This window comes from Saimiri boliviensis, chromosome 9 (genome assembly GCF_048565385.1).
Source record: "Saimiri boliviensis isolate mSaiBol1 chromosome 9, mSaiBol1.pri, whole genome shotgun sequence".
Classification (NCBI taxonomy): Eukaryota; Metazoa; Chordata; class Mammalia; order Primates; family Cebidae; genus Saimiri; species Saimiri boliviensis.
In genome coordinates, this window is record NC_133457.1 from 11,206,467 (window position 1) to 11,234,194 (window position 27,728).

Below are 27,728 nucleotides of genomic sequence, written 5' to 3' on the forward strand. Positions count from 1 at the left end.
AGGTGTGGTTGCTGAAGGCTGAGGCAGCTGTGGCAATTTCTTGAAACGAGAAAACAGTGCTTTCTTGGTGTCATGTGATGTTGTTTGATAGCATTTTATCCACAAAACTTCTAAAATTGGAGTCAGTCCTCTCAAACCCTGTTGCTGCTTTCTCAACCATATTTAGGTGTTTTCATAAATCCTTTGTTGTTATTTCAATAATGTTCACAGCATACTCACTAGTAGTAGTTTCCATCTCAAGAAACCATTTTATTTGCTCATCCGCAAGCTCCTCAGGTGTTAATGTTTGATATAAGATTGCAGCAATTCAGTCATATCCTCAGGTTCCACTTGTAGTTCTCTTGCTATTCCACATTTGTGATTACTTTCTTCACTGAAATCTTGAACCTCTCAAAGTCATCCATGAAAGCTGGAATTAACTTCTTCCAAACATCTGTTAATGTTGTTTTCATCTCCTCCCAGGAATCATGGATTTTCTTAATGGCATCTAGAATGGTAAATTTTTCTAGGTGGTTTTTAAAACCACCTGGAAAAATTTATTTTTTTTAACTTAAAATTTATTTACTTAAAGACATTTAGTTCATTAGAGGAATCACTGTCTGTGCAGCTATAGGCTTATATATTTCTTAAATAATAAGACTTGAAAGTCAAAATTTCCCTTTGATCCATGGACTGCAGAATGCCTGTTGTGGTAGCAGGCATCAGAGCAAAATTAAAGTCCCTGCACATCTTCATCAGAGCTCTTGTGTGACCAGTTACATTGTCAGTGAGCAGTAATTTTTTTTTCTGAGCAGCAGTTCTCAAAAGTAAATTTAAAATATTTAGTAAACTATGCTCTAAAAAGATGAGCTATCATTTAGGCTTTGTTGTTCAATTTATAGAGCACAGGCAGAGTAGATTTAGTATACTTCTTCAGGGTCCTAGGCTTCTTAAAATTTTAAATGGGCATTGGCTTTAATTTAAACTCACCAGCAGCATTAGCCTTTAATGCATTCACCTGTCCTTTGGCGCTTTCTTCTCTCTAGCTACTAAAGTCCAAGATGCCATCATCTTCCAGTATAAGGAAGTATAATTTCAACTGCATTGGAAATCTATTATTCAGTTTAGCTTCCTTCATCAATTAGCTACATCTTCTAGATGACTCACTATACTGTCTACACCAGCACTTACAGCTTCACCTTGCACTTTTAGGTTGTGGAGATGGCTTCCTTCCGTAAACCTCATGAACCAACTGCTGTTAGCTCCAAAATTTCTTCTGCAGCTTCCGCGCTCTTCATGAAATTGAAGACAGTTAGGACTTTGGTCTGGATTAGGTTTGGCTTTAAAGAAATATTGCAGCTGGTTTGAGTATCTATTTAGACCACTCAAACTTTTTTCATATCAGCAACAAGGCTGTTTCATTTTCTTATCATTTTTGTGTTCATTGAAGTAGCACTTTTAGTTTCCTTCAATAACTTTTCCCTTTGCATTCACAACTTGACTAACCATTTGACATGAGAGGCCTAGCTTTTGGCATATGTCAAATTTTGACATGCCTTCTTCACGAAGCTTAATCATTTCTAGCTTTGGTTGGAAGTGAGATATATGCAACTCCTCCTTTCACTTGAACACTTAGAAGCTATTGGGGGGTTTTATTAATTGATGTATTTTTAGCATTGTTGTGTCCCAGGAAATAGGGAAGCCTGAGGAGAGAAGTCTCAGGAAATAGGGAAGCACTTATTCAGTGAGAAGTCAGAACACACACAACATTTATTAAGTTTTCCGTCATTTATTAGCGCAATTTATGATGCCCTCAATTACAATAGTTACATCAAAGATCCTGATAATAGATGTGATGTAATAATAATGAAAAAGTTTGGTATATCGCAAGGATAATCAAAATGTGACACAGAGATGGAAAGTGAGCACATGCTGTTGGAACAATGGTGCTGACAGACTTGCTCAAAACGATGTTGCCATTAACCTTCAATTTGCAGAAAACACATCTGTGAAGTGCAGTAAAATTATGCATGCTTTTATATCTATCTGGGACTATTATAATAGTGTATTAATATTATAATAAAACAATAAATGGCTTTATTTTCTAAGCAAAATTTGGAATGATTTATAGAGATATAGTCTCAATGGTAAGCAATGATATTACTGGAATTCAGTCAGACCAGTTATCTTACCTATTATTATTTATTTGACCCATATCTTCCAATATATTGCAGGATATTATTATTCTTTATTTGATCTATATCTTCCAATGCATAAAATTGACCACAAGCATGCTATAGAGGGCTGAATGATGACCCTCCAAAACATATCCATTTCCTAATCTCTGGAATTTATTAATGTTACCCATGTGTCAAAAGAAACGTTGCAGATGTCATTAAGGTCAGGATCTTAAAATGGGGGAATGTTCCTTGCATTAGTTTGCTAAGGCTTCTGTAACAAAGTACCTCAAATGGTGTGGCTTAAACAACAGAAATTATTGTCCTGCAGTTCTGGAGTTTAGAGATCTGAGATCAAGATGTCAACTGGGTTGAACCCTTCTGAGTACTGTGAGGGAGAATCTGCTCCATGCCTCTCCCTTAGCTTCCAGGTGGTTTTCTGGCAATCCTTGGCATTCTTTGACATATAGAAGCAGCATCTAGTTGTTGCCTTTATTTCAAATGGTGTTCCCCCAGGTATGTGTTCTTTGTGTACACATTTTCCCTTTTTATAAGGACATCAGTCATATTGGATTAGGGCCCAACCTAACAATTTCATCTCAATGAACTACACATGCAACAAACAACTCTATTTCCATATAAAGTCACATTCTGTGCTATTTGGAGATTGGACTTCAAAATAGGAATTTTGGGGAGATAAAAATTCAAGCCTAACATTTCTGGACAATCCTGGTGAGCCATAAATATAATAAAGGTTCTTCTGAGAGGAAAGCAACAAGGTCAGATACAATGGGTGATGTGATGATAGAAGCAAGAAATTGGAGTGCTTTGATAAAGAAGTTACGACACCAAGGAATGTAGACTTCCAGAAACCAGGAAAGGCAAGGAAAGTGATGATCTCCTAGAGCCTCCAGAAAGAAGTGCAGCTTTGTCAACACAAACCTCAACAAAAACCTTTGCACAGTAAAAGTAATTTCAGATTTCTGACCTCGAGAACTGTAAGAGAAAATATTTGTGTTGTTTTGAGCCATTAAATTTGTTTTAGTAGCAAAAAAACTACTTTGATCAGTTAAAAATTTGAAATTATTTTATAGATAGTTAATAATCTGAAAATGTATTTTAATTGGTTGAATGTGTGGACATTAATGTAGCCACCTTACTGGACCCCCTGGGCTATATGTCTAATATATTGTATTGTTCTCAGAGTAAATTCTCATATTTTCAATATGATTTACTCCTATCTATTTAACCCAAGACTACAAATCTGTTACTCTAATATGAATTTGCTTGTTTTATAGGTATTCAAAGGCTTTTACTATTTAAAATCCTATGTATCTTGAATTTTATGTCTGTCTTTGATATTGTAAATGTATTCATAAAACAAATTGCCCTTTGATTAGAAATTTATGTTGTTTATACAGAAACACATGAAATTATTTAGGTCAATTCTGTTATTTAAAATATGTACTTAAAAATTTAGAATTTAGAAGTATAAATAAATAGGAATATTTGTTCAAGGATCCTGATAAGTAGATTAGTTTTATCTGTTTTATTTTTATAGTTACAAAGTATGAGTTGCAGGAAACTTATTTCATTGATCACATGGTTAGTAGTTAGCTGTGGAAATTAAATACAAAAACCTTTACTTTTTAATATTTTCCTCATAAATGCCATTCCATTTTATGATAATTGATAGCACTATCTTCCTGTGTCTTCTATAATATGATTTACTTCAATAAAATATATATAGGAACTTTTGCTTTTCCATATTTTTATTTATTTATTTTTTATTTTTTTATTTTTTGCGACGGAGTCTCACTCTGTTGCCTGGAGTGCAGTGGTGTGATCTTGGCTCACTGCAATATCCACCTCCAGGGTTCATGCAATTCTCCTGCCTCAGCCTCCCAAACAGCTGGGACTACAGGTGTACACCACCATGCCTGGCTAATTTTTTTGTATTTTCAGTGGAGATGGGGTTTCATCATGTTGGTCAGGCTGGTCTCGAACTCCTGACCTCAAGTGATCCACCTGCCTGGGCCTCCCAAGTGCTGGGTAGTGTAAAGACTGTGGTTGGGTTCTAGTGTTAAATAGATCAGAATTCGATCCCTAGTTCAGACACTTCTTAGCTGTATGACTCCTAGAAAGTTAACACGTCTGTGTTTCTGTTATTCTATCTATAAAATAGAGAGAATGATAATTTTTACCTAATACAGTTGCTGTGGTGTTTAAAATGCTTGCTATTTTTAAGATTCAGAGTGCCTGGAATCTTCATTCAAATATAATAGGATCTAAAGAAACTGCAGACAATATTGCTACTATTGGAATCATTCCACATGACACATATATCTTTTTGATGTTTATCAGCAAGTTCTGTTTCTCTTATATAATGCTCAAGGTTTCAACTCTGTTCATTCCATTCTTTAGAGATTTATTGAATAATCTAGAAAAGAACCTTGCATAATTTTATCATAGCCCCACTGTGCACTTGAACTGGGAAATATTAAGGGTGGGAATAGCTCAGAGATATGAATCAGAAAAAAATAAGATGACAGATATTATCAAACCATATGTGAATTTACATTAAATATACATGGACCAACCACTTTATATTAGTCCATTTTTGCATTGCTACTGACAAACATCAGAGACTGGGTAATTTCTGAGCTTAAAGTATAATACACACACAAAAAGAACTAAAATAATAGCCCGGACAATAACAAATGCAGGCGAGGATGTGGAGAAATGGGAATCTTTGTACACTGTTTCTGGGAAAGTAAATTAGTACAACAACAATGAAAGAGGAACAATTGCCTCCAGGTTCTGCAGGCTGTACAGAAAGGATGGCAGCTGCTGCTTCTGGGAAACTTCATGAAGCTTATACTCATTGAGGAAGGCCAAGTGAGAGCAGGTCATTGAACACGGTGGGAGCAGAAACAAGAAGGTTGGGTGCTATACACTTTTAAACAACCAAATCTTGCAATAACTTTCTCACTATCCAGAGGACAGTATCAAGGGGACGGTGCTAAGCCATTCATGAGAAACCACCCCTGTTATCGAATCACCTCCCAACAGGCTCAACCTCTAGCACTGAGGTTTACAATGAAAATGAGATTTGTGTGGACATAGATCCAACCCATATCACACTTCAATTTAAGAACAAAGATGCTAGCACAATTACAAATGCACAACTAAATGTTGATTATACAGAGCATTTTCAATTTTAGGATGAAATAATGTTATACGAATGAAATTATGTAGTTTGTATTCATTTATTGTTGGACTTTTATTTAGTGTAATTATTTTGAATATTTTTCATATTGTATGTATCATTAATCTATTTTTATTTTTGAGAAGCATTTTATTGACTTGGCATATCAAATTACTTGTATCCATTTATTGATGGATATTGATATGCTGATAGGCATTTGGGTTGTTTCTACTTTATGGCTATTAATAAATAAGACTGCTAAGAACATATATGTACAAATCTTTGAGTGTGCTCAAGCTTTCATTTATCTTCAAATATCTAGGAGTGAAATAATTGAGTCATATGCTTGGTCTACATTTGACTTTTTGAAGAAACTGCCAAACTGATTTCTAAAGGGACTGTATCATTTTACATTCCTACTAGCAGTGCATGGAGGTTCTGAATACCTGCACCAACACTATATTTTAATTCTATGTAAATTAAATAGCTATGTAAAGATATCTGATTGTAGTTCAAATTTGTACCTCCTTAAGGATTAATGATGTTGGCTACCTTTTCATACACTTATTTTCACTCAGTATGTCATCTCTGGTGAGGTGTCTATTCATATCTTTTGCCCATAGTATCAGTATCACTGACTCCATATAATAACTTGGAAAGTATTCTAACTTATTCAATTTTCTGGAATATTATCTCTAATATTGTTATTATTTTTCCTTGAATGCTTGGTATAATTTACCAGTAAGGCCATAGAGGCATAGAGTTTCTTTTGTGAGAATGTGTTTTTAACAACAACTCATAATTAATATATATGGACAATTGTTGTTATCTATTTCTTTTTGAGTAAGCATTGGTGCTTTCTGTCTTTCTGAGAATGTAACCATTTCATTTCTACTGTCAAATCTATTGACAATATTTTTTCATAATATTTTCATAAGCTTGGAAGATGCTTCAGAGCTGTCCTGAGTAGAAAATTATCTTTTAGATATCTGTAGAATTCTTGATATTGGAAAATTTTGTCTTCATTCCTTTTCCCAATAAATATGACTAGAGGCTGATTAATTTTATTTGTATTATCAAAAGAACCATATTTTAATTGTACTAAACTTTCTCTATCAGTTTTTGCTTTCTTTTTAATGTTTATGGTCTTGTAATTATTATTTCCTCTGTTGACTTTGCATTTTATTTCATCTTCTTTTTTTAGTTTGTTAAGGTAGATTCTGAGGTCATTGATTTGAGATTTTTTAGTATGATAAATTTTCATTAAATATTGTTGTATAACTGGGATTTCATTTTATATGAGATTTTATATGAAATCTCATATAAAACCTCATTTTCATTGTAAACCTCAATGCTGGAGGTTGGGCCTGCTGGGAGGTGATTCGATAATGGGGGTGGTTTCTCATGAATGGCTTAGCACCATCCCCTTGATACTGTCTTCCGGATAGTGAGTAAGTTATTGCAAACCTTTTTTTTTTATCATAATGTATAATCCTTTTTTTATAATTACGAATTTGTTTTGCTAATGTTTTATTAAGAATTTTTGAATCTGTGCTTATGAGGAATATTTATTGTTTCTTTGCAATGTCTTTCATTTTACTAACAAGTTAATAACAGTCTGTTAAAACGAGTTGGGAAATCTCCTCTTCTGTTTTCTGAAAATTTTTTTGTAGAATTGATATTATATATTTCATTAATGCTTGATAGAATTCAAAATGCAACCTTCAGGGCATCAAATTGTCATTTTAACTAGGCCCTCAATTTCATTAACTGATACAGAGTTATTCAGTTTATCTATGTCTTCTTTTTTTTTTTAGATGGGATTTCACCATGTTGGTCAGGCTGGTCTTGAACTCCGACCTCTGGTGATCCGCCCGCCTTGGCCTTCAAAGTGTTTGGATTACAGGCGTTAGCCACCACGCCTGGCCTATGTGTCTTCTTGTATGAGCTTTGTTAGTTTGTGGCTTTTAATTAATTTGTATTAAGCTATGAATAATCTTCTCATATTTTCCTCTAATAACTATAGAATTTAATGTTTTTCCCTTTTGACCCCTGACAATAATTTTTTCTTCTTTTTCCCTTGGTCAGCCTGGCCAGATATTAATCAATTTTATTGATCACTTCAGAGAGCCAGCTTCAGATATTAATGAGTTTTCTCAATTTTTCTACCGGTTTTGGATTTCATGGATTTTTGCTAGTATCTACATGATATCCTCTCTTTTTCTTGGCTTTGAGCTTAATTCATCCTTCCTTAGCTGTTGTTGGTGGATGCTGAATTAACTGATTTAAACCTTTTTTTATTTGCTAACATGATTTCTCCGAATTTTCCTCAAAGCCTACTTTGTGAGAGTCTGCTGCCCTTCCCCAGTGACAACACTACACATCTGCTTTATATCTGTGCAGTACAGGGTTCTGTGCCCATCTCTGGGGCAGGTGGCTTCTGCTTTTACTGCTCTTTCAGTGGCAGTTTGCCTTTGTCTGGGACTGGTGGCTGGAGGGATTGTTGTTACTGTAGTCAACACTTTTGGCAGATGAGTATTCCCTTTTCTCATGTAAATACAGTCAGCTTTTGCTTTTAAGACTCCCTCAGCAGCAGTTTACCCTTACCTAAAGGGGGATGAGAGTGTTTTCTTTACTTCCCCAAGGGGCAGACAACTTTTATTTTTACCCCTCCCACAGAGGTAGTCGGTCTTTTATTGAACCCTGGTTGGAAGAGTGTTTCCTTCCTCTCTCTATACAGCTAAAGGCTTTTGCTTCCTAAGACAGTAGGTTCTAGGAAGTAGATGGTGTTTCATATCTTTGTCCTAAAAAAGGAGGACTTTTAAAGTCTCCTGCTGTGCCCCCATGAACACATGGTTGAGAGCTACAGAAAAGTGATTTGAATGAGTGCAAAGTACACTTTGATCTGGGGCTCCCAGAGATTCTAAAATGTTTCCAACTTTAGCTATATGTATGTGTTATATCATTACCCTTTCCTTTTACTGGCCAATGGTGACCATTCCTTTCTCCAGTGCTCTATATACTGTATGGCAAAACAGTTTGTGTCCTGTATCTCCTCAGAAAAGTTTATAATCCTCTCTGGCATTCAGTTTACCTGGGTGCCTTTTGATCTTGGCTCTCTTATTGGCTAAAGATGAGTTATAATTTTGGAGATTACCTGGATTTTTCTGTTCATAAGGGAGTAATAGTCTCTTTCCTATGTTCATTGATGTATAATCTTGATAAGAAAATCTGGAAATAAATTTAAAGAAATAAAATATGGCCAGGCTTGGTGGCTCATGCCTGTAATTCCAACACTCTGGAAGGCTGAGGTGGGTGGATCGATTGGGGTCAGGAGTTTGAGAACCGCCTGGGCAACAAGGCGAAACCCTGTCTCTACGAAGTAGCCTGCGATGGTGGTGCACACCTGTAATCCCAGCTGCTTGGGAGGCTGAGGTGGATGGGTCACTTGAACCCGGGAGACAAAGTTTGCAGTGAACTGAGATGGTGTCCAGCCTGGGTGACAGAGCGAGACTCAGAAAAAAAAAAAAAAGTATAAAATATAAGCTAATGTCTTTCCTGAAAAGGGATGTAATGATTCAAAGCAAAATATTATCAAAATTATGAAACAGTGTATAAAAAGATAAAACTGCAGAAATAACTTGAGTTATTCCAAGAATTTTTTTTAGAGATAGGGCTTGCTATGTTAATCCAGGCTAATCTTAAACTACTGTCCTCAAGCAATATGCCTACCTTAGCCACCTGAGTCACTGGGATTTTAACTTGAACCATCACACCAGGCAAGATTGGTTTAATGTTTAAAAACCATCCAGTTTACCCCCCAGCAATAGCAAAATAAATTATGTAAATTTTAAGCAGATCCAGAAATAGCTTTAGTAAAATGCAACACCTATTACACAAAAAAATCATTTCTGAATAGGCTTTAAATTACTCTAAATTAAAGTCATCTACACAAATATAGTACATAGCATACTAATCGGTTATAAATATGAAAAATTCTCCCTTGGAGACTAGAAATTGGGCAGAGGCACTAACTCCTTCTGTGTCTATTTGACATTGCCCTGGATAGCAAGGCCTATGCAATAAGGCAAGAAGAAAGATACAAAGCTTAGAACAGAAGCAATAAAACTGTTATTCACACAAACCTGATTTGTACAATACAAATATCCTAAAATACATAAATATAAACTGTAACATTTAATAGTAAGTTTAGCAAGGAAATGAAATAGTTTTAACCAAATTAAAATGTAGAATTCTAAAAACTAATACGTGTACAATAGCATGGAAATCAGCATAGGGATAAATTTAAGATTTTTCAGAGAAATTAAAGAACATCTAAAAAGAATAGATGGATATGCATAGTGTGAATAAATTGGAAAACTCAATAATTTTCCCTACGTTGTTCTATAGACCTTGCATCTGAAGCAAAGTGGTCATAAAGTTGTGTGCTTATAATAATAAATTATTAGGAATATTAATACTAGGAAAATAATAATTACATGGCAACAATAAAAGCCTGAGCCTTTTATATAAACATGTCATATAGTCATGGCAAATAATAAATTTTACAAATGGGTTTATGAAAATAAGATGAACAGAAAAACATTTTTTAAAAAACATTAAAAAGGCATCTTAAAAATGAATTATAGACATATAATAAAGATAAAATAACAAATCTTACATTTATTTAAAAAGCATGCAAAATAAAAGATTCATATGAAAATCAGTTTTCTTTTGACAGATATGCCAAAATTTTATAGTATCTAGTATGTAAGTATATAGATAATCACTCCCATAAACTATTGGTGAAATTTGAAGAAAGTGAACTCAAATCTTGAGAGTTATAGGACAGTGTGTTTCATTACTTGAAAGATATGAAAAGTACCCTTTCGCCTAGAAATTTTATTAGCTAGAATATACTATCCTAAAACTTAGAAACAATGTTGAACAATTTGTGATGTATCCATTTTAAAAATAAAATCTTTAATTAGAAGAGAGGGAAGACATGTAATTCCATTACAAGTTATATTCTCAAAGCCAAAATCAGTATTATGGTAAAATGTCAAATAGTAGAATTTCCCACTAAAATTGGAACAAGGTAGGAATGCACCAATTTAACAAAATTATGAGCACATAGATGTGTATATATGGAATAATCTTTAGGATACATTGGTATATGTTAGTGTGACACAAGGAGTAATACACGTTTTGAGGCAATACGTTGAGAGAGATTTTTTTTTTTTTTTAATTCACATTTTAATAGTGAATTAGGAGACAGCCTATCTTACTAATAAGAGCGGCTTCACTAGTGGATATTTGAGGAGTTAGAGAAGATACAAAATGGCTACTATGGAGAATGGAGAAGACTGTTGAGTAGGAAAACAGAGAATATCTGACTACCATTTATGTTTCTATTTATTCAACAAATATTTACGGAGTACTTACCGTGCCAGATACGCAATACATGGCTGAGTGAAGAGCACAAAGTTCCTCTCTTTACGGCGCTTCCATGGATAAAATGTAATCATAATGTTGGGAAGTCTCACTGGATTTTAGAGATAGGACCATTCTCGCCATGTTGCTATTAAATCGTTACGCACTCTTAGAAAGAAATGTTACTCACAAGGGAAATGTCACCTGCCGAAGAGTCATCTGCAGGACTCCTCAAAAAAATAACTTTTGAGACTACATTGTGCATTGACGGTCACTCAATGTTTCCAGGTTCAGAAGCCAGTGCGTCCCAACACCTCAAGATCAGACTCTCGGAATGGCAGATCCTTCCTAACCAGTCTGCCAACACGAATGTCTAATCTCATCCTGCAGATTATATTGATTTTTTTTTTTTTTTTAAAACGGGGTTTCACCTTGTTGGTCAGGCTGGTCTTGAACTCCTGACCTCAGGTGATCCGCCCGCTTTGGCCTCCAAAGTGCTTGGATTACAGGCAGATTATACATTTAAAATGGAGAGCAGCTTTCCCGGTGGTTTGAACCCTCATGGCCCCGGGCGTCCCGCAGGCGGAGGTGCTGGAGGCTGCGTCGCGGGAGGAGTTCGGGCCGCCGGGCAGCTGGCCGCCATCCGCAGGCTCGACGGCTGCCCTCGGGCGGCTGCTCTTCCACCGGGCACCTCCAGCTGGTGCGGCAGCGGCGGCGCGTGGCCAAGGCGAAAGCAGCGCGAGCAGGTAAAAAAAAATCTCAACCGTGGTGTTGCCAAATTGAAGGCACTTGTGCCATTTCATCCCCAAAGCAGGAAGCCCAGCAAAGCTGATATTCTTTTATTTTCATTTTTTATTTTTATTTTATTTATTTATTCATTATTTATTTTTGAGACGGAGTTTCGCTCTCGTTACCCAGGCTGGAGTGCAATGGCGCGATCTCGGCTCACCGCAACCTCCGCCTCCTGGATTCAGGCAATTCTCCTGCCTCAGCCTCCTGAGTAGCTGGGATGACAGGCACGCGCCACCATGCCCAGCTAATTTTTTGTATTTTTAGTAGAGACGGGGTTTCACCATGTTGACCAGGATGGTCTCGATCTCTTGACCTTGTGATCCACCCGCCTCGGCCTCCCAAAGTGCTGGGATTACAGGCGTGAACCACCACGCCCGGCCCTCAAAGTTGATATTCTTAAAGGCGCAACTGAGTAAGGCGAAATAGGTTTTCAGTCCTGTTGTGAAAGAAGCCGAAGACTCAGAGAAACAAGATGCAGATGAGCAGAGCTATAGTAACAGCACTTCTGAACCGCGTATGTCCTCCGCTAGAGAGCTATGGAGAAACATCATCCAAGGTATCGGCTGTGCTTTCAGCTTGAAGAATGAAGAGGAAGAGCCTTGGGCAGATGGTGGCAGTGGTGAGCCGGCACATTCTTGTCGCCAGAGAGTGTTGTCTACGACCGGAGTCATGCCCCCAACCAGAAGTCTGGATACATTCCCAGAAGTAGAACTGGTGAGTCACAGACTTCTACAAGTATGAAAAATGAAAAGGCCCAGGGTTACCTTCTAGAGACAAATAAATGCAGTCTTGAAGAAAAAAAAAAAAGCGTTTCTCTTGATCAAGAAGCTTCTCTTTGTATTCAAAACTTCTTAGAAGGTCAAATAAGTCATAGGTCTATTGGATGAATATTAAACTAGCAATAGAGGAATTATATATATGGATTCCTTATAGACAGTGTAAATTGCATGATGCACATAGGCACATAGAGTCATTTTTGCCAAATAAATCTGAAACACGTGGAAGTTTTTGGTAAAATATCTTTGTATTCATAGTTATTTAAAGGAAAATGTCTAGAAATCAAATTTAGTGTCCCAATGAATCCTCTCTCTGGTACAGTATTAAGATGTTTTATAGCTGCACTACAAATTACCCCCAGACATAGCAGATTAAAACAATAAATATTTACTCTCACATAGTTTCAAAGGGTTCAGAATCTGAGTTTGGTTTTGCTGGATTGTTCTGACTTAGGATCTCATGAATCAAGCGATCAGCCAGGGCTGCAATCAATGAAACCTTGAATTGGGGCTAGAGGATTTACTTCTAAGCTTACTTACATGGCTGATACAAGAAGGCTTCAGTTCCTCACCACACAGACACAACCGTCCCTCTCATAGGGTCCATTAGGGCATGACTTCCCCCAGATCCAAGGTGCAGAGTGAGAAGGAGTAGCCAAGACAGAAATTACAGTCTTTTATAACCCAAATTTTTATTTTTTCTTTATTAATTTCTAGATTAATCTGACTTTGATATATTCTCTCTCATGCGTTGCTACAGCTCTCATTAGATTACTATAAAATCATATTGTTGCCCCAAGAGTACTTCTGCTTCTTTGAGAATATTTAGTGTGTGTTGTTCTTAAAGTTTAATTATTGGATGAAAATCTTCTATCAAAATTTTTGGGGACCAAAATTTTTGTTACCCAGTTATAAAAATGTAGTCATATATGTGCTTTACTGAATCTCAAGAGATTCTAATCAATATGTCACATTTTGATTCAGCTATTTTCTTCACTCTAGCTATTTATCTTATTATGACTACTTGACACTAGTGATGAGTGTTAAGCATTTTTTGTTCAATTGCCTTTTTTTGTGAGGAAAAAATGTAATAGGGAAAGTAGTAATTTTAAAACTGCCTTTGAATCCTTATGTAATATCTAGAAATATACTATTTTAAATTGACTTTAGGATGAAAGCCACATGGCATAAAAATATCATAAAAAGTTTAATTTATATATATTTTTGTAGATATATACACATACATACTCATACAAATATGTATAACTTTAAAATAATTTATTCCCATATTATGTGGTCCATTGAAGATTTATTACTTGGGTAATGATATTCTGTTCACTTTACATTGAAGAGCATTATTCACAAATATTAAGAGCAATGTGATACTTTGACAAAGCACTCTTTAAAGATATGCTGGTAAATCTTAATTTTTTAATAGAGGCTTATGAAGAATGGAAGAAAAAACCCCCTTAGAAAGTAAATGAGCTAAATATTGAAATGAACCCAAACATAAACAGTGATTTATTTTTAAAAATATTACCTTTCATTAAAATTGAATAAATTATTCATGTGACCACAATATGACAAAATTGTTTTCCATTAATTTTCTAGCAATAATTTTATATTTCTTGCTGCATCAAATATAAATGCCAGAATAAATAATATGTGAACACTTTATGTGGTAGTCAATACTTCAGTTTCTTAAAAATCTTTATTGCTCAATTATATATACACACATGTGTATATACAAAACTGTCTACATACACACACACAGACATACACATACACACACACATATATACACACAAATATATATATACACACATATATAGTTTTGCATGGCATAACGTTTCAGCCAAAACCAGATTGCACAGAAGAGTAGTCCCATAAGATTATAATGAAGCATATATGGAAACTTGATATCTGACAAATGATATTGTCATCGCAGATCAAATAAGGAAAATGATTGAAATTCAGTAATAGTGAAGAAACTGAGAGTGTAAGCGCACTAAGTTTTGTTCACACAATGATCAAACTGCCTAATGACACATTTCTCAGAACATACTCCCATCACCAAGTGATACATGACTATATTTCTCATGTTATGGTTGAAGTATGTTCAGTTTCTAAGATCATGAGAAATTAAAAAATAGAAGAAAAGTAGCCCTCAAAATTTAAGGAATGCATAACATTTTGCATGATGATAGGTTCATTTGGGAATATCAAGTTTTTTACCACATCTTTTGGGAATCATATTTGCCAGGAAGTGAGGCCCTCAGAAGGGGAGTAGGAAATGGCTATGAGCCCTCCTCTGTGGTCACAGCCAGAAATTACCACAGGATACTCCTAAATTTACTTTTAATTTTTCTAAAATAAGATAATTAGTTTCCTTAAAAATGACTTCAGCAACATAGTGATTGCTTCAAATCAGATAAAAATGCTTTTAAAATAGTTTCAAAATATGACTTGTTACTGACAAAAACATGAATATATAGAGTAGTTTTTTGTTGCATAATGACATATTCTTGCATATTTGCTAATTAATAATGACATTTTAATAGGCAGGGTATTTAGGACTGTGTTTGCCTTCCTAATTAGAAGCCAGCTTTAAATTGGCTGTATATACATTACTCTGAATATTTAAATTCTCTCTACCAGATTGACATTCTGTGAAAAGGTAGGGATTAAATAGACTTAAGTCATATTGGGGCTGCAGTTTCCAAAGTCATAATAAAATGAGAGAATATTTATTATCAACTCTATTGCAAGATGAATACGTAGACTTCAAAAGGAATATCTGTAATTTTCCCCTATGTCAGTATTGGTTCACATGTGGGAAAATTCTGATTGTATTAAAATGTTTGTTCCAGTCCAAATCAAAAGGTGTATTATATCAGCACCTTTTCTCTCTCTGCTCACTACAAGCAAGCCCTAACCATAAATTGGGTGATACAGTCAATCAACAAGAGAGAGTTTAATAGTTAATTATTAATATAGTAAAAATATGCCTGCCCAAACGAGCCAACTGATATCACAATGATGAGGTCTATATATGTATACCCATCTCATTAGGCTCACTGTGAAAGTCCTATAGACTCTATAGACACTGGAAGAATTGCTAATATAAAGGGCATGAGCATGTTCAGTTCTGCCAGGTAGCACTCAATTGCTCTAAAAAATTGTACCAATTTACACTCTCACCAGCAATATAGGAGTTGTCCTTTTCCTGTATCTTTGCAAAAGTTTGATATCTGACTTTTCAATTCTTGTCAATCTGATGAATGTATAATGGTATTGAACCGTTGTGTCTGCATTTCCTGATTACAAATCAGGCTGAATATCTTTTTTTTTTTTTTTAATTGGCTACTTTGAACATGTTCCATATCCCTTGCTAATTTTTAATTAGGATATTTGTCTTTTTCTTATTGATTTTGGATAATTCTTTATGAAGCAAATTTCAATGCAAATTACGTTAACTGAGTTAAAAGACCATTGAAGATTGGGAAAATCTTTATGAGAAAAACATTCTCCTTTCCCACAGCAGCAGATGTTGTTAGTTGAAAACCTCATATCCACTACCTGTAGAGACAGTGACACATTATCTATTGTCTCCTCATTATTCATTCTCTCTTTCTTAACGGCAGAACCTGATTTAAATGGAGGTGGAAATTACAAAGCTCTATTTCTTGGCTGTCTTTGTATGGGCAATAATGTTACACAATGCTGCCCAATAGAATACAAGTATGAGTTGTATTCTACTTACTGTTTAGAAATTATGGAAAGACTCCCTAAGTGGGGTCAGACTTAACCGGAATGTATATTTGACCCTCCTTCCTTCTTACCTTTCCTGCCTGGAACATGGCCTCTGTGATCAGGTATGGTGACCATGAGAGTGAAAGCCACTCTCTGAGACTAACGGTGAAGAAAATGCAAGAAGACTGGAGTACTGAAGGCATTGTAGAGTGGCTGTAATGGTCTTGAACTGTCAACTTCAAAATCTTTACTCAGGTAAACTGATGATAGATTCAGTGACAAGCAACACCCCAGGGTTATCAGATATGGGAATTTCACAGAAAACAAAACATTTAAAAATGTTTGGTTTTATGAAACTTAGGTTCCAGTTTTGAGAGACAGACTATAAATACACCTCTTAATAAATAAATAATATAGGGAAGGGTACGTTAAATAAAGAAAAAATAGGCAAAATAAGGAGGCTGTCAGTTCAAAGTGTCTGGGGTTTGGCAGACAGGTGATGTCTTCTTACACAAACTTGTCAGTAAAGCTTTTCTAATAAGGGGATGCCCAAGCCCCTGAATAAAGTGAGGAAGTAACCCAGAGCACTCATGTGAAGGGTTACAGGTGGAGCAGTTATCAAGGGTAAAGGCCTCTAGGGAGACTGACAAGCGAAGGAGTTGTAAAGGTATGAGGATGAGTGGGGAGAGAACAGGTGGGAGACCAAGGTTGGGGTCCACACTATGTTGGTCCTGATAAGGAACTTTGATTCTTATGAGGGCTAGATAAGATACAAATGACATATAAAGGGTCTGGCAAATAGCTTGGCTCTTACATGGAAAAGTAAACGTTCTATACAGTTTGAATGCCAATACTCTCTGAGTTACGTGGAGGCCAGAAAATTTGCAGTGCAGCAGCGTGTGAATTAAAGAAGGGGTCCCTTTTCGGTATATGAATTTGTAGAAGTGTTTCTCCCTGTCGCCTCTCCACTGGGCAGGCACCACACTGAGCCCGTGGCTTGGTGTATAGACCATGGCCATGGCTTCGCTTCTGTCCTTGGCTTAGGTAACTCTGGGTAGTGCACTATCAGCATAATTACACGTGATGGCCCTGACAGACAATGCCTTGCTCATCTTATTTCGACCTCTGAATATAACTGCAGTTCTAAAATCATGAACATAGAACATGTTTATAGATGTCTCAAATTACTATGCAGTCTAGTCATTTGAACATTCCATCAACAAGATATCATCATTTTTGTCCTTACTGTTTATGGAAATATTTTAAGCAAGGTCATACAAACATCAGCAAAGCCTTGTATAATTTTTTCATTCAAGTTTTTTCCCCTAAAGAATTGTGAATGAGGTTTTTAATACATCTTCGTCTGTGAAATAATAGACAGGGGTTAACTAGGTGACATAGCATACTTGCTTTCCTCCCCTTTCTAACTTTTGGTAGTGGATGACTTTCTTTTTCTTACATGAGGTAGTCATTATCACACACTGGTAATAGTTCCACTAACCCCTTCTTGAAACATCATTTAAATTTTAGTGCCACTTTTGTATGATACAAGCATTTTAAACTCAAGGATAATATAGGGATTGTAAATTCCCAGGATGTGAGGTTCTTCCTTTTACCATGATTAATGCTTTTGGCAGGAAGGATGGAATAAAGAATATTGTACATGCCAGAATTTTATAGTCACTCAGTGTACCCTGGGGGGTGGAAGTTGCAAGAAGGCTCATATTCCTGCCCTCTTTGTATGTACATCTATTTAAAAAAAAAAAAAAACCAAAAGTTCAATAGGTCCATGAAGAGATTACTGAGTCTGCTAGGTCCTGCTGGTGCATACCTGCTGAGACAGGGTGGAGGGTCACACAGTTATCCTCACCATGCTCCAAGGAGGAAGCCTGCTGTGGCTAAAGTATGTGTTCTCATTAAATATGTATTGTAAAGTACCTCTGTTGATATTGGTAAACTCCTACCGTTAAAAAGTTGCATATAATCAACGCAGCTAAGTTAATGTTTCCATAGGAACCTTAGTGCTAAAACTTACTTAGTATGACATTAATCTAGGGTTCTTCTGTTTTGTTTTGTTTTGCTTTGCTTTGGCACAGACAAAAACACATACCATGAATGCATGTGCAATTTTAAATGTTTGTAAAATCATAAAAATACTACACTGAGAACATACACCATTATGGTGTCTTTTGTGTTGGGCAAAGCTTGGTTACTCCATTAAAAATATAATTGAAGTTCTCATAGCTTTCTGCCAGTTTGTGGAAATGCCTTTATTCCCATACAGAGATTTAGTTGTCTTTGAAATGAAAATAACAAAAGCAACCCAAGTGGTTATATGTTTCACATATAACCAGGCTCAAATAGTGCATTGTAGATTCTGTTGGTATAAATCTGACTTAAGGAAAAATGTCTATTTACAGCGGTTTTATTGAGTGCTTGCTCTTAATATAGGCAAGTGAAAGCTGTGGTATTAAATCGAAAATGTGTTAAAATGGAACCACAGAGCATGACTTCGACTTACTCTAGCAGATGTTTCTGATTCTAGATTTGAGTCAGTCGTTTTTAACACAACTGCAAAGCTCTAAAGAACTATAGTGATAAAGAAACAGGAAGTATTAATCTTTGTAGATTTTAATGTCTTAGAAATATTAAAATTGTAAAAAGTCTAATTTATGAGAATAAAGTGAGTGAATTAATGTTACATATATGTTCTATGACTTGTTTATAATTCTAATATTTAAACCAGTATTTTAAACAGACTACCATTTAGAAATATCATAACATTTAAGATTAAATCTTGCTTAGATGGTGGATTTTTTCCTCCCTGGCATATGAGCCATTTACTTCTAAAATAAAGCTATTTTATCCCTTGTCATCACCCAGCCATAAAAATTGCAGGCAGTTAGAAGTTAGCAGTGGCTGCTTCACAGACCCACAGCAATACTTAGTAACAGATTTTCAAAGCAGTTCAAAGAGTCCAGTTTCCATCTGTGTTTGGTGAAGGATGCACAAACCTTGAGGCCATCTGAAAACTCAGCTTCATCTCTAACACTTGGAATAACAAAGGTGTTATTTTTCAAAGCTGCATTCTCCCCTCCTGGGGTGGCTCTGCAGATTCAGTTCAGGGAAGGTGGGAAACTTCAGAGCAGGTATTCTCCTTCTAGACTTTGCCTCCTTTGGGGAGTTCTTTTGAGGGTGTTACAATGGTGGCCTCCTGAACATGGGTTACTGCCAATAGAGGCCAAGAGTTAATGAACCTTATAGACAAATCCCTTCTGATTTTCTGAGCAAAATATCAGCATAGAACCAGCCATCTCATTTCTTCCAGACTAGGGGTGCTGTTTAATCAGGAGAAAGTAGAGGGTGCTCTCTGCCCACAATAAACCCATGAATGCTGAATGATCATAAAGTCTCCATTTCATTCAGCTGATTTTGTAAAACCAAAGCAGGAAATTGCTGAAAAAAGAAATGGTTGAACATCCTTGTTTACGGTTTGCCATATATATGCATGTCAAATTTTACTGAAAAAATAGCATGTCTTTCCTTTTCTATTTAGTAGTCCATGTATTGATTCTCTGGCACACTTTTTGATAGATTGTCTTTATAAAGACTATGTCACATAATGTTAATATGCAATTAATGAAATTAATGGAAAGATAGATACTTATTTGCTATCTTTTTATCATTCAAACTAAGATGGAAAAGTAAAGTCAAGAAGAACATAAGCAGTTTGCTCTTTAGTTCTTTGAATTAATCTGATGCATTCATTGGAACCTCTCCAGAATTATATTTTAAATATCTTTTACATAATTCAAAGGAATATCTAATGATTCTTCATTGAAATCCAAATTTTAGTAACTATATGTATAGTTTTACTTGGGAATATTTTATCTGAAAATATATCTTCCATAAAATTTCAGGTTGATATGTCTTGAACATGTTTATAAGAACCAGCAATTTTAAAGGGCTGGAAAAACATGTATCAACTTTAATCTTTATAGAATTTCTTCATGTACTGACATTTATAACATCAAACAAAATGACTTTTGAAAGATATTTTTGGTAGTCTGATTTCACATAGGCCCTGAATTTTTAAAAATTAAGTGTGATTGGGGAATCACTCACATACTGCAGAAATAAATTACAGCCAAATAACAATATTGCAATCCCCCAATTTACTGATTGCAAAAATAACAATTTTGCAATCCCCAAATTTGCAATCCCCATATTTACTGAGGAAGAAAATCTGAAAAGAAAAAAGCCAAACCCCAGACAAGAATATTCAGGAAGAAAAATCTTCTTTGGCAGTTACTGTTGTATTAAATAATCAAGAGTATGAACAAAAGGAGAATAAATGTTAAAATAAAAATGAGGCAACTCTTAGTACTTTGATCCTGTATAATACTGTTAAAAACAAGCTTCTAATTATTTTTGGACAGTGTTCATTTAACAATTTGCTAGAAACTTTTTAAATAATAAATGAGAATGAGTTTAATGAAATATTATAATTAAAAAATAAATTTCCAGATGGATTTTTGTATTTCAGAAGTTTACTCCTAGTCTTGATTTAAGCTCTGGCTTTGCCTTCAGATAAACATCAATCTTAATACTTGGCCAACTAGTGTTTAGTCAAATTATGTATTTGAAGCACCTCTATGAATAAACTTCACAAGAAATATTCCATGCCTATGTTACAAGAGCTATAAAACCTTACTCAAAGATATAAAAGACAACATGGATAAATGAAGATATATCTATCTATCTATCTATCTATCTATCTATCTATCTATCTATCTCCTGGATAAAAAATACTCAGTATGGTAAATATACTATTTCCCTCTAAATTATACTTCCAGGGTACATTTACCACACTTTTAATTATGTGACAAAAATTTAAATTAAGTTTTTAGAATATTCTTTACCCTTTCTCTTATGACTTCTGGAGAGTAAGGATACCATATCATTCATCTCTGTATCCTGAGACCCAGTCAATGAAAAACCTTCAAAAATAAATAAAATAATATATTCTTTTACACATATGTTTGATAATAAATTGTTTCTGGTTACTGTAAAGGAAGACTGACAACTGGAAATCCCATTTTGGAGAGCAAGGTTTCATTTTATTGAATATGCACTTTCATGAATTTTGACTAGAAATTTTGAGTAGAAAGCATTCTGAAAAATCTATTGGAATTTAAGGATGCAATATTTACTGGTTGCATGCAGTTCAGATGATTTCCAGTGACTGAGAAGCCATTTGAAATTTGGGGATCAGCCCATGTATTTTATGTAAGACCTTTTTTTTTTTTTTTTTTGCTTGCAAATACGCATTTTGATGCTAGCTTTTTAGGCAGACAAAACTTGAAGCCATAAAATTTCTGACAATAATCTAAGTGACATAGATAGAATGGAGGGATTCTGTCCAGGAAAATACTAGAAGCACCAGGCAAACATGATTTCCTATGCTAATTATTCTGAAACAGGGCATAAAATGCAGATACTCCTCAACTTATGATAGGATTACTTTCTGATAAACTCATCTCTCTTGATTTCCGTGTGTTGCTATAAAGAAATTCCAAGGGCTGGACAATTTATAAGGAAAAGAGGCTTATCTCACAGTTCTGCAGGCTATAAAGAAGGATGGCACTGGCATCCACCCCTGGTAAGGGCCTCAGAAGGCTTCTACTCATGGTGGAAGAGGAAGGGGATACAGTGTGTTCAGAGATCATATGGTGAGAGAGGAAGTAAGAAAGAGAGAAGGGGAGGTGACAGGTTTTTTAAAACAACTATTAATAGTTATCTTGGGAACTAACAGAGTGAGAACTCACTCATTACCATGAGGTCAGCACCAAACCATTTGTTAGGGATCCACCCTCATTTTCAACATGACCCATACAAATTACTATAGGCCTCACCTCCAACACTGGGGATCATTTTCAATCTGATGTTTAGTGGGTCAAAAATCCAAACTATAGTACCACTAAGTAAAATATGTCATAACATTTCACTTAATGCTGGCAACATAGAAGACAGTGGCTGATTTATGATAGTTTGACTCACAATTTTGGATTTCACAGTGGTGCAAAAACAATAGGCATTCAGCAGAAACAATAACAACATCATCTGTGGTAACAAGGTCGGGTTACATCCAAATAAATCAATTGTAAAGTTGAAAAATTCTCAGTCAGTTAGAAACTATTTGTTATGATAGCTCCTTGAATATATGGCAATGCTAAAGTTCATCTGAGGTAGAACCCATTGTAGGGAACAATGAAATGCATATTTAGATGCTGTCAACTATAGTCATAGTATATTTCTGGAGGACTTAGATGTTTGATTGCCAGGGTACTGAGGGTCATTATAATTAAAATTATCTCTTAAAAATTCATTATAAAGCTATTATAACACCTTGGTGCTCCATACACAATCTGTGAGTATTTCCAACCTAGATAATTATCCTAGCTTATTTTGTGCTGCTATAATACAATACCTGAGAATGAATAGTTTATAATGAACAGAGATTTACTTCTTACAGTTCAGAACCCTAGGAAGTCCAAAGTCAGTGGGTGCATATCTTCCAATGGCCTTCTTGCTGTGTCATTCCATGGCATAAGTTGAAAGGAAAAGAGAGCATGTCAGAGACAGAGAGAGAGAGAGAGAGAGGAAGAGGGAGAGTGTGTGCAAGAGATTGAAGTTGCTGCCTCAAGCAATTGTATAATTGCCATTAATCCATTAATCCATTTATTAAGGTGCAACTTTCATGTGCTAAGCCACCTCCCATTAGGCCCAACTCTCAACACTGCTGCATTGTGTATAAAGTTTCTGACACATGCTTTCTGGGGGACACATTCAAACAATAACACAAATATGCCCACAGTAGCATACACTACTGTTTATGAACTGGAGCATTGGATAAAGAATTGAATCTGTGATTAGGGATCGTCTGAAAAAAAAATACCATAAGAACAACATTACAATTAGTATGAAATGAGGGAGCAACTGATTTATGTTTCAATTTTGCACTCACAATAGCACAAATCTTTATTGAATAGAATGGGCTAAATTTCCTTTACCATTTAAATTGTTATTGAATATAAATTGTTAAGTTCATATTATTTCTTGGTTTAAGTAAAATGTTTTTATATCACTCATTATATATAAAATTTAATGATTTTAAAATTTGTGTACATACTGGTAATCTCTCTGCTGATATGGTGAAGGCCATGACATAAAGCCCTCGTAAAATGCATTCTTCCTCTTAACAAAAACCAGTTGTTTCGACAAATTTTGATGATGAGGGAGCAGAAAAGGTAGTATATCCTTCAATATAATTCAAGAACCAATCAGTAAACAACAGCTCAATAATATTTTGGAATTTAAAAAAAGAATAATTATTTACATAGTTTTTTTTGTGGAGAGAGAGTCTCACTATGATGCCCAGGTTGGAGTCATAGAGAGAGTCTCACTACGATGCCCAGGCTATTCACAGCATGGTTCATTGTAGCCTTGAAATCTTGGATGCAAGAAATCTTCCTGACTCAGCCTCCCACATGGCTGAGACTACAAGTGGCCATCATTGTATTTAAATATTTTTAATAAGTATGATTTTGCTATCTAAATATCATAATTTATATCAAGTTAATCAATGAAATTCAATTTTTTGAAAAGAAATAAACCTGCTACTTCAAAGAAAATCACCAATGACATTTAATAATAATCTTGTGTATAATATGATCCACCTTAAAGGAGAACTTATGGTCCTCTTTTCTTCCACTTAACTTTAATTCATATTCAGGGAGTGTTTGCCTAATACCACCTGAATAAATTATTTAATTTTTCTTAGCTACAGTAAGCAATTATATTTGTTATTTTAATAATACGCTCCCTAGAAGAGAAGTGGAAGAAAAATTATTCTTGTTTTTATATTTGTAATCTTAAGTATGAAGATATTTTCAATTTATGGAAGCAAAGCAGAAATCATTTATGGAAAGCTAGGCGTTACATCAAATAAGATATAATCAATGTGAATCAAACTTTTTTATTTTAAATATTAATTATTTGAATTCAGTGTAGTTCTTATTGTTAATATGCTGATAATTGCTTGGCTTCATATAATCTCATTGCAACATGTAATGTGTCTAACACAATAAGGAAATTTATTGAAATTTTATTTAGTTGGAACTAACCTAGCCCTCACAAAATTAACAAGTGGTCTAAAATGACTCTTTTAAAGATAATACAAATGAAACAAGCACATTACCAAAAATGGCAGAGTAACAGTTCTTTCACTACAAGTTCCTTCAGCCACAATGTGTGCTGAAAAAATGACAATGGTCAGTAATGAAAAAATAAGTTGAAATTATCAAGATGTTTTGAAATATGGATTTACAACAATTATAGTAAACATCGAACTTTAGTATGTGTATATTTTATGCTATACATATTATACAATTGTAAATATAACATTTTCATCTATTACTACCATTAATATCAAACATAGAAATAAACTAAATTTAGATGCTGGCATTAAAATTTGTTTATCCACAAATATTAAAGATATTTTAAAATCATGAAGCATGTCTAACTAACCTGATCCTAAATATATATATAATCAGGGCTAATGCAATGTTCATTAAAAAAAGAATTTTATATTGTTCATTAGTAAATAGAAAAAAAAAATTGACATTTGTTTCATTTGGCTTATTTTAATTTCTGTGTGAAAATTGTATGATATACATAAAGCAACATCTTTTATAAATCATAGATAATATAATATTTATTGTGGTGGTACTCAAAGTATTTTATTCCTAAGAACTCAGGTATACTTGTGGTTTTTTTCTTAAAAAGCAAATATAATGGTTTGTGTATCCATTGGTAGAAAAAGCAAAAAATGGTAGAAAGAATACATAATAATGCCAAGGTAAACGGTGAAGCCAGAGTTCAAATTCAGGTCTCTGAATTCTGAGACTAGACTCCCTATCATTTAATATACAACATCACCTAAAGTCAAAAATCTTAAGTTGCTTTTCAGAACTCTAAACATGTCCTGACTGTCTTTCCAGCCCTTGAGGTACTTTCATATAGTTGATAATACACTTTCTAGGAAAAATTTTATGAGAGCAAACAATGTTGCATGTAATGATTTTGGTGATTAGAAGAACTGCCCCTCAATCTACATATAATTCTATCCACACTAAAAATATTTGGGACAGAAATATTCTTTTAAACCTGAAATATGGTGCCTAAGTTATTGTGTAAATATTGTGTAAAATTTTAAATTTACTGTGTAAAAGTGTGTAAAAATTAAAATGGCTTGGTCTATTTCCATCTTCAACCAGCTGTTTCTGTTGAAGAAACAGGAAAGTAATAAAACACACATTAAAAGTATGCATTGAACAGAAAATCAAACACTGCATGTCCTCACTCATAGGCGAGTGTTGAACAGTGAGAACACATGGACACAGGGAAGGGAGCATCACACACTGGGGTCTGTTGAGGGGGACTAGGGAAGGGACAGCAGGGGGTAGGGAGTTGGGGAGGAATAATATTGGGAGAAATGTCAGATATAGGCGATGGGGGGATGGAGGCAGCAAACCACATTGCCATGTATGTACCTACGCAACAATCCTGTATGTTCTGCACATGTAGCCCAGAACTTAAAGTACAATCATGTATATATACATAAAGTATGCAATGAGTTTCTAAAAAGTTTTGTTTCATTTTGCTTATCAAAGTTACAAGTCTAATATTAATCCTTTTGAAGTCTGTAAGTGAAGATTACAGCATTCTAATATGCTATCTATAGGTGTGCCATAATGAATTATGATCCTTACTGAATTCCATGGAATGGAAAAGTTCCAGTAAGTAACAAACTGTTAATCAGTGCAGTGGCACAGAAGATCAATCTTTGATTCCTATATTCACAAACTGGTTATTTGGTCACATTAGAGAGCAGGCTGAGTGTTGGAATAGAGTCCTAGAAATGATGGATGTAATTGTCAAAACTGCCAGGGTCAATGTATAATGTTCATAAAAGAACCAGCCCAATTCAAGCACCATCCATTTATCATTTATGCAGTTTGACCCCTAGTTCTCTTTATAATAACATATAAAGGAGAAATAACTGCCATGCTCACTCCACTGGAATCTGGTGCACTTCCTGCTATCATTCAGGTCATAGCCTTTCTTAGACTGGGATTATTTGTACATAACTTTCCCTTCTCTGAGGGCATTGGGACAATTAATTGAAATATGGATTTAATGAAGATAAAGATAGATCCATGAATCTGTATGTAATCACCATGTTATGTAGAATGTTTTGAAATCCTAAATCAGAATATTTCTTATAGATCATCTACTTACTGCTGTAATACAACTTTGACATTGACAGTATTGTGTTGAAAATTACTGCAATAACCAGCATTTCACAGGTCGATATTTCTTATGAAATTTGCAAGTGCTAAAGTGCTGGGTGTACATAAATAAAAACAAAACAAAAAACCCTCAAATAAATGCATATTAATGCCATATATATTTTCAATTGGGGAACAATATAAGGGACTTTTATTTATTTTGCTTGAACAATTGGTCTTCTGTGTCAATTGATGAATTCATGGACACTGTATAATAGATGAGTTCAGTTACAATTATACATATTATTAATTCTATAGTCTTATCAAGGCAAACAACTATTTGGAATTTCTGCTTCTTTGTTTTTAGATTTGCGTGTATGCAACACTTCCATAAAAGTGTTCTCTTACTGGATATTAGCATTAGAATATAAGCTCCATGAGGACAAACCTTATTCTTGGCCAGATATTAGATTTCTAGAGAATGAGTACATTCTAGAGACTCAGGATTTATTGAAAGAAAAAATAAAACAAGAAAAGAGAAAGAAATAGAGAAAGTAAAGTAAACACTGAGAGTATAATGCACATTATTTAAAAATATGTAGATATTGAAGTGATTGGGGGTATTTTCAAAATTATATATATAATTCATTATGATATTATTATCAATGACACTATTATCCTCTTTCTGAAACGAAAGTGGTATATTTCCTAAGTTACAACAGATATTTATCTGTTTCAAAAATAGCAGTGATCTTATGGAAGATGCAAGTAATATGAAAAAGAAACAATCATAACTAAAATTATACAACATTGAAAAATACCTCACCGGCTTTCTTCTTACCTCAAGATAAGCATAGACTTAAAATGTACTTCAAAAAACTGTAATAAGAAAGATAGCTCTACAAACCCCAATACTAATAAAAAATTAGTATTAAGTGACCTAGAATGTAACTTAAATGAAAATGTCACCAACATTCAACAGATAGTTTCTAAATGTCGAAAATAAGCCTGCCACTCTGCAAAAAGCTCAGAGGAACATGGTCCTTTCTATTCTGAGTGTGCAGTTACAGCAGGCACAGAGATAAATAAGAAATAATAAGTGTGATAACTGCTGTAATAGGTAAATACAGAAAGTATACTCAAAGTAAGGGCAACAAATTTGCAAAACAAAACATTAGTAAACAATTGAAACTACAAAAAAGACCATGATTTTAATAAATTTTGCCTTCCCCTTCCTTCCTAAATAAAACAAATGCCC

At 34.6% G+C, this 27,728-nt stretch overlaps 1 long non-coding RNA gene across 1 annotated transcript in view; it reads right to left on the bottom strand.

Annotated features, from left to right (window-relative positions):
- Positions 1 to 13,911: 13,911 nt before the first annotated feature.
- The window catches only part of LOC141585583 (uncharacterized), a 59,777-nt gene continuing 45,960 nt past the window's right edge, over positions 13,912 to 27,728 (bottom strand). Inside the window, exon 7 of the long non-coding RNA XR_012519117.1 lies at positions 13,912 to 19,346. This is a non-coding gene — a long non-coding RNA (uncharacterized LOC141585583). The remainder of the gene's footprint in view (positions 19,347 to 27,728) is intronic.